Genomic DNA, 11810 nt, shown 5'->3' with positions numbered 1-11810 from the left:
GCAACAGGAGCTTTAAACCACACTTATCTTTACTTTCACCGGTCTCACCTCTACTCTCCAAGCTCTTATATCTCATATGGATCCATCCTTTACCCCCAATACTCACACTTTGTCACAATTCCGCACAACTAACCAGCAAGTGCACTGGGTCGTCCAAGTAATAAACCTTACGTGAGTAAGGGTCGATCCCACGGAGACTGTCGGCTTGAAGCAATCTATGGTCACCTTGTAAATCTCAGTCAGGCGAATTCAGATGGTGATGGAGAATTGATAATTAAAAGGTGAATAAAACATAAAATAAAGATAGAGATACTTATGTAATTCTTTGGTTGAAATTTCAGATAAGCGTATGAAGATGCTTTGTTCCTCCTGAACCTCTGCTTTCCTGTTGCCTTCTTCCAATCATTCATACTCCTTTCCATGGCAAGCTTTATGTTGGGCATCACCGTTGTCAATGGCTACTTCCTGTCCTCTCAGTGAAAACGTTCCAAATGCGCTGTCACCGCACGGCTAATCATTTGTCGGTTCTCGATCATGTTGGAATAGGATCCATTGATCCTTTTGCGTCTGTCACATGCCCAACAATCGCGAGTTTGAAGCTCGTCACAGTCATCCCTTCCCAGATCCTACTCAGAATACCATAGACAAGGTTTAGACGTTCCGGATCTCAGGAATGGCCACCAATAATTCTAGCCTATACCACGAAGGTTCCAATCTTAGATTAGAAACCCAAGAGATACACATTCAAGCTTGTTTTCATGTAGAACGGAAGTGGTTGTCAGTCATGCGTTCATAGGTGAGAATGGTGATGAGTGTCACATAATCATCACATTCATCATGTTCTTGGGTGTGAATGAATATCTTGGAGAAGAAATAGACTTGAGTTGAATAGAAAAATAATAGTACTTGTATTAATTCATGAAGAACAGCAGAGCTCCACACCTTAATCTATGGTGTGTAGAAACTCCACTGTTGAAAATACATAAGAACAAAAGGGTCTAGGCATGGCCGTGAGGCCAGCCCCCAAAAGTGAAAAGGTCTATCAAAGTCTGAAAATACAATAGCAAAAGGTCCTATTTATAGAAAACTAGTAGCCTAGGGTTACAGAAATAGGTAACTAATGCAGAAATCTTCTTTTGGGCCCACTTGGTGTATGCTTGGGCTGAGCATTGAAGCTTCCATGTGTAGAGACTTTTCTTGGAGTTAAACACCAACTTTTGTGCTAGTTTGGGTGTTTAACTCCAGCTTTTGTGCCAGTTTTGGAGTTAAACGCTAGAATTCTTGAGCTGACTTGGAACGCCTATTTGGGCCATCAAATCTCATGCAAAGTATAGACTATTATATATTGCTGGAAAGCCCAGGATGTCTACTTTCCAACGCAATTGAGAGCGCGCCAATTGGGCTTCTGTAGCTCTAGAAAATCCATTTTTAGTGCAGGGAGGTCAGAATCCAACAGCATCTGCGGTCCTTTTTCAGCCTCTGAATCAGATTTTTGCTCAAGTCCCTCAATTTCAGCCAGAAAATACCTGAAATCACAGAAAAACACACAAACTCATAGTAAAATCCAGAAAAGTGAATTTTAATTAAAAACTAATAAAAATATAATAAAAACTAATTAAAATATACTAAAAACATATTAAAAACAATGCCAAAAAGCGTATAAATTATCCGCTCATCACAACACCAAACTTAAATTGTTGCTTGTCCCCAAGCAACTGAAAATCAAATAGGATAAAAAGAAGAGAATATACAATGAATTCCAAAAACATCTATGAAGATCAATTTTAATTAGATGAGCAGGGCTTTTAGCTTTTTGCTTCTGAACAGTTTTTGCATCTCACTTTATTCCTTGAAGTTCAGAATGATTGGCATCTATAGGAACTCAGAATCCAGATAGTGTTATTGATTCTCCTAGTTAAGTATGTTGATTCTTGAACACAGCTACTTTATGAGTCTTGGCCGTGGCCCTAAGCACTTTGTTTTCCAGTATTACCACCGGATACATAAATGCCACAGACACATAACTGGGTGAACCTTTTCAGATTGTGACTCAGCTTTGCTAGAGTCCCCAATTAGAGGTGTCCAGGGTTCTTAAGCACACTCTTATTTTTACTTTGGACCTCGACTTTAATCGCTCAGTCTCAAGTTTTCACTTGACACCTTCACGCCACAAGCACATGGTTAGGGACAGCTTGGTTGAGCCGCTTAGGCCAGGATTTTATTCCTGTGGGCCCTCCTATCCACTGATGCTCAAAGCCTTGGATCCTTTTTATCACCCTTGCCTTTTGGTTTAAAGGGGTATTGGCTTTTTCTGCTTGCTTTTCTTTTTCTTTCTTCTCTTTTTTTCGCATATATCCTTTTTCTGCAAGCTTTTCACTGCTTTTTCTTGCTTCAAGAATCAATTTTATGATTTTTCATATTATCAAATAACATTTCTCCTTTTCCCATCATTCTTTCAAGAGCCAACAATTTTAACATTCTTTAAACAACAAATTCAAAAATATGCACTGTTCAAGCATTCATTCAGACAAACAATAGTATTGCCACCACATCAAAATAATTAAACTGTTTTAAAATTTGAAATTCATGCACTACTTTTTCTTTTTCAATTAAAAACATTTTTCATTTAAGAAAGGTGCTGGATTCATTTTCATAGCTTTAAGGCATAGACACTTAGACACTAATGATCATGTAATAAAGACACAAACATAAATAAACACAAGCATAAAAATTCGAAAAATAGGAAAATAAAGAACAAGGAAATTAAAGAACGGGTCCACCTTAGTGATGGCGGCTTGTTCTTCCTCTTGAAGATCTTATGGAGTGCTTGAGCTCCTCAATGTCTCTTCTTTGCCTTTGTTGCTCCTCTCTCATGGTTCTTTGGTCTTCTCTAATTTCATGGAGGAGGATGGAATGATCTTGGTGCTCCACCCTTAGTTGTCCCATGTTGGAACTTAATTCTCCTAGGGAGGTGTTGATTTGCTCCCAATAGTTTTGTGGAGAAAAATGCATCCCTTGAGACATCTCAGGGATTTCATGATGAGGAGTTTCCTCATGCTCTTGGTGAGGTTCTCTTACTTGCTCCATCCTTTTCTTAGTGATGGGCTTGTCCTCATCAATGAGGATGTCTTCCTCTAGGTCAATTCCAGTTGAATTGCAGAGGTGACAAATGAGATGAGGGAAGGCTAACCTTGCCACAGTAGAGGACTTGTCTGCTACCTTGTAGAGTTCTTGGGATATAACCTCATGAAATTCTACTTCCTCTCTAATCATGATGCTATGAATCATGATAGCCCGGTCTATAGTAACTTCAGATCGATTGCTAGTAGGAATGATCGAGCGTTGGATGAACTCCAACCATCCCCTAGCCACGGGCTTGAGGTCATGCCTTCTTAGTTAAGCCGGCTTTCCTCTTGAATCACTCTTCCATTGAGCGCCCTCTTCATAGATGTTCATGAGGACTTGGTCCAACCTTTGATCAAAGTTGACCCTTCTAGTGTATGGGTGTGCATCTCCTTGCATCATAGGCAAATTGAATGCCAACCTTACATTTTTCGGACTAAAGTCTAAGTATTTCCCTCGGACCATTGTAAGCCAATTCTTAGGATCCGGGTTCACACTTTGATCATGGTTCTTGGTGATCCATGCATTGGCATAGAACTCTTGAACCGTTAAGATTCCGACTTGTTGAATGGGGTTGGTGAGAACTTCCCAACCTCTTCTTCGAATCTCATGTCGGATCTCTGGATATTCGCCCTTTTTGAGCTTAAAAGGGACCTCGGGGATCACCTTCTTCTTGGCCACAAATTCATAGAAGTTGTCTTGATACACCCTTGAGAGGAATCTCTCCATCTCCCATGACTCGAAGGTGGAAGTTTTTGCCTTCCCTTTCCTCTTTCTAGAGGTTTCTCCGGCCTTTGGTGCCATTAATGGTTATGGAAAAACAAAAAAAAGCTTTAGATTTTACCACACCAAACTTAGAAGGTTGCTCGTCCTCGAGCAAAATAAGAAAGAAGAGAGTAGAAGAAGAAGAAATAAAGGAGATGGAGGGGGCTTTATGAAGGATGGATGTGAGTGGTGAAGAGAATGGTGGGATTTGATAGGTGAGGGGTTTTTAAGGAAGAGGTATTGAAGTGATTGGTGAATGGGTGAAGAAGAGAGAGAGAGAGGTGGGGTATGTGGGGATCCTGTGGGGTCCACAGATCCTGAGGTGTCAAGGATTTCTCATCCCTGCACCATGTGGCGTGCAAAACGCCCCTTGCTGCCAATCCTGTCGTTAAACGCCAGGCTGCTGCCCATTTCTGGCATTTAACGCCAACTTCTTGCCCATTCCTGGCGTTAAACGCCAGTTTGGTGCCCATTTCTGGCGTTAAACGCCCAGAATGGTGCCAGACTGGGCGTTTAACACCCATTCTGCTACCTTTACTGGCGTTTAAACGCCAGTAAGTTTTTCCTCCAGGGTGTTCTATTTTTCATTCTGTTTTTCCTTCTGTTTTTGATTTTTCAATTGTTTTTGTGACTTCACATGATCATCAACCTACAGAAAACATAAAATAACAAAAAAAAAAATAGAAATTTAACATAGATAAGTAAAAATTGGGTTGCCTCCCAACAAGCATTTCTTTAATGTCAATAGCTTGACAGTGGCTCTCATGGAGCCTCACAGATGTTCAGAGCAATGTTGGAACCTCCCAACACCAAACTTAGAGTTTGAATGTGGGGGTTCAACACCAAACTTAAAGTTTGGTTTTGGCATCCCAACACCAAACTTAGAGTTTGACTGTAGGGGCTCTGTTTGACTCTGTATTGAGAGAAGTTCTTCATGCTTCCTCTCCATGGTGACAGAGGGATATCTTTGAGCTTTAAACACAAGGGAGTCTCCATTCACTTGAATGATCAATTCTCCTCTGTCAACATCAATCACAACTTTTTGATGAGCGGATAATTTATACGCTTTTTGGTATTGTTTTTACTATGTTTTTAGTAGAATCTAGTTACTTTTAGGGATGTTTTTAATAGATTTTGTGTTAAATTCACATTTCTGGACTTTACTATGAGTTTGTGTGTTTTTCTGTGATTTCAGGTATTTTCTGGCTGAAATTGAAGGACTTGAGCAGAAATCAGATTCAGAGGTTGAAAAAGGACTGCTGATGCTGTTGGATTCTGACCTCCCTGCACTCAAAGTGGATTTTTTGGAGCTACAGAACTCAAAATGGCGCGCTTCCAATTGCGTTGGAAAGTAGACATCCAGGGCTTTCCAGAAATATATAATAGTCCATAATTTGGCCAAGAATTGACGACGTAAACTGGCGTTCAACGCCAGCTTTCTACCCAAATCTGGCGTCCAGTGCCAGAAAAGGATCCAAAACCAGAGTTGAACGCCCAAACTGGCACAAAAACTGGCGTTCAACTCCACAAATGGCCTCTGCACGTGCAACACTTAAGCTCAGCCCAAACACACACCAAGTGGGCCCCGGAAGTGGATTTATACATCAAATACTTACTCATGTAAACCCTAGTAGCTAGTTTATTATAAATAGGACCTCTTACTATTGTATTAGGCATCCTGGATTGTATTTTGATCCTGTGATCTCGTTTAGGGGGCTGGCCATCTCGGCCATGCCTGGACCTTTCACTTATGTATTTTCAATGGTAGAGTTTCTACACTCCATAGATTAAGGTGTGGAGCTCTGCTGTTCCTCAAGGATTAATGCAAAGTACTACTGTTTTCTATTCAATTCTTCTTATTTCGCTTCTAAGATATCCATTCGCACCCAAGAACGTGATGAAGGTGATGATTATGTGTGACGCTCATCATCCTTCCCCCTTATGAACGCGTGCCTGACAAACACTTCTGTTCTACATGAATTAAGCTAGAATGAATATCTCTTAGATCTCCTAACCAGAATCTTCGTGGCGTAAGCTAGAATGATGGCGGCATTCAAGAGAATCCGGAAGGTCTAAACCTTGTCTGTGGTATTCTGAGTAGGATTCAATGATTGAATGACTATGACGAGCTTCAAACTCGCGAGTGCTGGGCGTTAGTGACAGACGCAAAAGGAGGGTGAATCCTATTCCAGCATGATCGGGAACCGACAGATGAATAGCCGTGCCGTGACAGGGTGCATGAGCATATTATTCACTGAGAGGAGGGGATGTAGCCACTGACAACGGTGATGCCCTTGCATAAAGCCAGCCATGGAAAGGAGTAAGACTGATTGGATGAAGATAGCAGGAAAGCAGAGGTTCAGAGGAACGAAAAGCATCTCCATTCGCTTATCTGAAATTCCTACCAATGATTTACATAAGTACCTCTATCCCTATCTTATTATATAATATTCGAAAACACCATTATCACTTTATATCTGCCTGACTGAGATTTACAAGGTGACCATAGCTTGCTTCATACCAACAATCTCCGTGGGATTCGACCCTTACTCACGTAAGGTATTACTTGGACGACCCAGTGCACTTGCTGGTTAGTTGTATCGAAGTTGTGACAATTATAAATTAAGATCAGAGCACCAAGCTTTGGAGCCATTACCAGGATTTGTTCGAGCCTGGAGATCACAATTTTGTGCACCAAGTTTTTGGCGCCGTTGCCGGGGATTGTTCGAGTTTGGACAACTGACGGTTCATCTTGTTGCTCAGATTAGGTAATTTTCTTTTTATTTTATTTTCAAAAATTTTTCAAAAAAATCTTCTCACCTGTTTTCGAAAAAAAAAATGTTTTCAAAAATATATTTTTCTTCAAAAATTTTAAGAATGAATTCTAGTGTTTCATATAACATGTTTTAGCTTGACTGGCCATGAAGCCATGTCTAATTCCCAGGATTTTGATTGAGGACTATGAATTCATTACTTCCTTTTTCCCAAATGTTTTCAAAAAAAATTTATACAAAAATCCAAAAAAAAAAAATTAGAAAATCATAAAAATCAAAAAAATATTTTTTTGTGTTCTTGTTTGAGTCTTGAGTCATGTTATAAGTTTGGTGTCAATTGCATGTGCATCTTGCATTTTTCGAAAATTTTATGCATTCATGGTGTTCTTCATGATCTTCAAGTTGTTCTTGGTAAGTCTTCTTGTTTGATCTTGATGATTTTTTGTTTTGTGTCTTTTCATGTTTATCATATGCATTCTTGAATTCTTAGTGCGTAAGCATTAAAGAATTCTAAGTTTGGTGTCTTGCATGTTTTCTTTGCATTAAAAATTTTTCAAAAATATGTTCTTGATGTTCATCATGATCTTCATAGTGTTTTTGGTGTTCATCTTGACATTCATAGCATTCTTGCATGCATTCATTGTTTTGATCTAAAAATTTCATGCATTGCATAATTTTCATGTTTTCATAAAAATTCAAAAAAATAAAAAAATATCTTTCCCTTTTTCTCTCATCAAATTCGAAAATTTGAGTTGACTTTTTCAAAAATTTTTAAAATCAAGTTGTTTCTCATGAGTCAAATCAAATTTTCAATTTGAAAATCTTATCTTTTTCAAAATCTTTTTCAAAAATCAAATCTTTTTCAAAATTCTTAGTTATTTTCGAAAATTTCAAAAATATTTTTCAAAAATTTTTTTCTTATTTTTATACCAAATTTTCGAAAATAACAATAACAATTAATGTTTTGATTCAAAAATTTCAAGTTTGTTACTTGCTTGTTAAGAAAGATTCAAACTTTAAGTTCTAGAATCATATCTTATGATTTCTTGTGAATCAAGTCATTAATTGTGATTTTAAAAATCAAATCTTTTTCAAAACTAATTTCAATCATATCTTTTCAAAAATATCTTCTTATCTTTTTCAAAAATTTGATTTCAAAATATCTTTTCTAACTTCCTAACTTCTTACCTTTTCAAAATTTGTTTCAACTAACTAACTAACTTTTTGTTTGTTTCTTAACTTTTTCAAAACTACCTAACTAACTCTCTCTCCCTAATTTTCGAAAATATCTTCCCTCTTTTTCAAAATTTTCTTTTTTATTAACTAATTATTTTTATTTTTTCTATAAAAAAAAATTCGAAAAAATACTAACCTTTTTCAAAAACTATTTTCAAAAATCACTAACTCTTTTTCAAAAATTGTTTTCGAAAATTCACTTCCCCCTCTCATCTTCTTCTATTTGTTTATTGATATACTAACATCTTTCCTTCAACTCTCCAAAAATCCGAACCCCCTCTCTCTCTCTGAGTTCAGATTTTCTTCTCTTCTTTTCTTCTACTAACACAAGGATCCCTATACTGTGGTATAAAGGATCCATATTATTATTACTATTTTTTCTGTGCCATCTTCTTTGTCATATGAGCAGGAGCAAGGACAAGAACATTCTTGTTAAAGCAGATCCAGAACCTGAAAGGACTCTGAAAAAAAAAATTAAGAGAAGCTAAAATACAACAATCCAGAGATAACCTTTCAGAAATTTTTGAACAGGAAAAGGAGATGGCAGCCGAAAATAATAATAATGTAAGGAAGATGCTTGGTGACTTTACTGCACCGAATTCCAATTTAAATGGAAGAAGCATCTCCATTCCTGCCATTGGAGCAAACAACTTTGAGCTGAAACCTCAATTAGTTTCTCTGATGTAGCAGAACTGAAAGTTTCATGGACTTCCATCTGAAGATCCTTTTCAGTTCTTAACTGAATTCTTGCAGATATGTGATACTGTTAAGACTAATGGAGTAGATCCTGAAGTCTACAGGCTCATGCTTTTCCCTTTTGCTGTAAGAGACAGAGCTAGATTATGGTTGGATTCTCAACCCAAAGACAGCCTGAACTCTTGGGATAAGCTGGTCACGGCTTTCTTAGCCAAGTACTTTCCTCCTCAAAAGCTGAGCAAGCTTAGAGCTGATGTTCAAACCTTCAGACAGAAAGAAGGTGAATCCCTCTATGAAGCTTGGGAAAGATACAAACAGTTGACCAAAAAGTGTCCTTCTGACATGCTTTCAGAATGGACCATCCTGGATATATTCTATGATGGTTTATCTGAGCTATCAAAGATGTCACTGGACACTTCTGCAGGTGGATCCATTCACCTAAAGAAAACGCCTGCAGAAGCTCAAGAACTCATTGACATGGTTGCTAATAACCAATTCATGTACACTTCTGAAAGGAATCCTGTGAGTAATGGGACGCCTATGAAGAAGGGAGTTCTTGAAGTTGATACTCTGAATGCCATATTGGCTCAGAACAAGATATTGACTCAGCAAGTCAATATGATTTCTCAGAGTCTGAATGGAATGCAAGCTGCATCCAATAGTACTCAAGAGGCTTCTCCTGAAGAAGAAGCTTATGATCCTGAGAACCCTGCAATAGCAGAGGTGAACTACTTAGGTGAACCTTATGGAAACACCTATAACTCAACATGGAGAAATCATCCAAATTTCTCATGGAAGGATCAAAAGCCCCAACAAGGCTTTAATAATGGTGGAAGAAACAGGTTTAGCAATAGCAAGCCTTTCCCATCATCAACTCAGCAACAGACAGAGAACTCTGAACAAAATGCTTCTAATTTAGCAAATCTAGTCTCTGATCTATCTAAGGCCACTGTAAGTTTCATGAATGAAACAAGGTCTTCCATTAGAAATCTGGAAGCACAAGTGGGCCAGCTGAGTAAAAGGATCACTGAAATCCCTCCTAGTACTCTTCCAAGCAATACAGAAGAGAATCCAAAAGGAGAGTGCAAGGCCATTGACATAAGCGCCATGGCCGAACCTGTGAGAAGAGGAGAGGACGTGAATCCCAAGGAGGAAGACCTCCTGGGACGTCCAGTGGTCAATAAGGAGCTTCCCTCTGAGGAACCAAAGGACTCTGAGGCTCATCTAGAGACCATAGAGATTCCATTGAACCTCCTTATACCCTTCATGAGCTCTGATAAGTATTCCTCTTCTGAAGAGAACAAGGATGTTATTGAAGAGCAAACTGCCAAGTTTCTTGGTGCAATCATGAAGCTGAATGCCAAATTATTTGGCATTGATACTTGGGAAGTTGAACCTCCCTTGTTCATCAATGAACTAAGTGATCTGGATCAACTGACATTGCCTCAGAAGAGACAGGATCCTGGAAAGTTCATAATCCCTTGTACCATAGGCACCATGATCTTTAAGGCTCTGTGTGACCTTGGTTCAGGGATAAACCTCATGCCCCTCTCTGTAATAGAGAAACTGGAAATCTATGGGGTGCAAGCTGCTAAAATCTCACTGGAGATGGCAGACAGCTCAAGAAAATAGGCTTATGGACAAGTAGAAGATGTATTAGTAAAGGTTGAGGGCCTTTACATACCTACTGATTTCATAGTCCTGGATACTGGAAAGGAAGAGGATGAATCCATCATCCTAGGAAGACCTTTCCTGGCCATAGCAAGAGCTGTGATTGATGTTGACAGAGGTGAAATAGTCCTTCAATGGAATGAGGACTCCCTTGTGTTTAAAACTCAAGGATCTCCCTCTGCAACCATGGAGAGGAAGCAGAAAAAGCTTCTCTCCAAGCAGAGTCAACCAGAGCCCCCACAGTCAAACTCTAAGTTTGGTGTTGGGAGGCCACAACCAAACTCTAAGTTTGGTGTTGAACTCCCATATCCAAACTCTAAGTTTGGTGTTGGAGAGTCTCAACAAAGCTCTGCACATCTGTAAGGCTCCATGAGAGCCCACTGTCAAGCTATTGACATTAAAGAAGCGCTTGTTGGGAGGCAACCCAATGCTTATCTAATTCTTATTTTTCATGTTTTCTTAGGTTCATGATCATGTGGAGTCACAAAATAAAAATAAAAATTGAAAACGGAATCAAAAATAGCAGAAGAAAAATCACACCCTGGAGGAGCATCTGTCTGGCGTTCAAACGCCAGAACAGAGCATAGTTCTGGCGCTGAACGCCCAGAATGGGAGCATCCTGGCGCTGAACGCCCAGAACAAGCATAGTTCTGGCGTCCAACGCCAGAAATGGCAGCAAAGGGGCGTTGAACGCCCAAAATGGGCACCAACCTGGCGCTGAACGCCCAGAGTTGTGTGCAAGGGCATTTTGCATGCCTAAATTGGTGCAGGGATGTAAATGCCTTGACACCTCAAGATCTGTGGACCCCACAGGATCCCCACCTACCTTCACTCACTCTCTTCTCTCTTCTCAATCATCCTCTATTCCCAATAAACACTCATCCCTTCTGTCTTCCATTTACCACTCACACCCATACACCTACTTACCTTCAAAAATTCAACATCTCTTCCCCACCCAATCCCACCCATATGGCCGAATACACACAGCCATCCATCTCCTCCATATCCTCTTCTTCTTCTATTCTTTCTTCTTTTGCTCGAGGGCGAGCAACATTCTAAGTTTGGTGTGGTAAAAGCATAGCTTTTTTGTTTTTTCCATAACCATTGATGGCACCTAAGGCCAGAGAAACCTCTAGAAAGAGGAAAGGGAAGACAAAAGCTTCCATCAAGGGTCTATAGCTCAGTGGTAGAACATTTGACTGCAAATCAAGAGATCCCTGAGATACCTCAGGGGATACATTTTCTTCCACACAATTATTGGAAGCAACTAAGGGTGGAACATCAAGAGCACTCCATCATCCTTCATGAAATCAGAGAAGATCTAAAAGCAATGAAGGAGGAGCAACAAAGACAAGGAAGAGACATAGAAGAGCTCAAGGACATCATTGGTTCCTCAAGAAGGAAACGCCACCATTACTAAGGTGGATTCATTCCTTGTTCTTAATTCTTCTGCTTTTCGTTTTCTATGTTATGTGCTTATCTATGTTTGTGTCTTCATTACATGATCATTAGTAGTTAGTAACTTTGTCTTAAAGTTATGAATGT

General features: G+C 39.2%; 1 non-coding gene across 1 annotated transcript; it reads right to left on the bottom strand.

Moving 5' to 3' along the window:
- Nucleotides 1–8834: 8834 nt before the first annotated feature.
- On the bottom strand, nucleotides 8835–8942 carry LOC112780754 (small nucleolar RNA R71). The gene has a single exon (XR_003191570.1). It is a non-coding gene; the product is annotated as a small nucleolar RNA R71 (small nucleolar RNA).
- Nucleotides 8943–11810: the final 2868 nt, after the last annotated feature.

Source organism: Arachis hypogaea, chromosome 19 (genome assembly GCF_003086295.3).
Source record: "Arachis hypogaea cultivar Tifrunner chromosome 19, arahy.Tifrunner.gnm2.J5K5, whole genome shotgun sequence".
Taxonomy (NCBI): Eukaryota; Viridiplantae; Streptophyta; class Magnoliopsida; order Fabales; family Fabaceae; genus Arachis; species Arachis hypogaea.
Note: the sequence above shows the minus strand (reverse complement) of the source record. Positions and strands in the feature narration are given on the sequence as shown.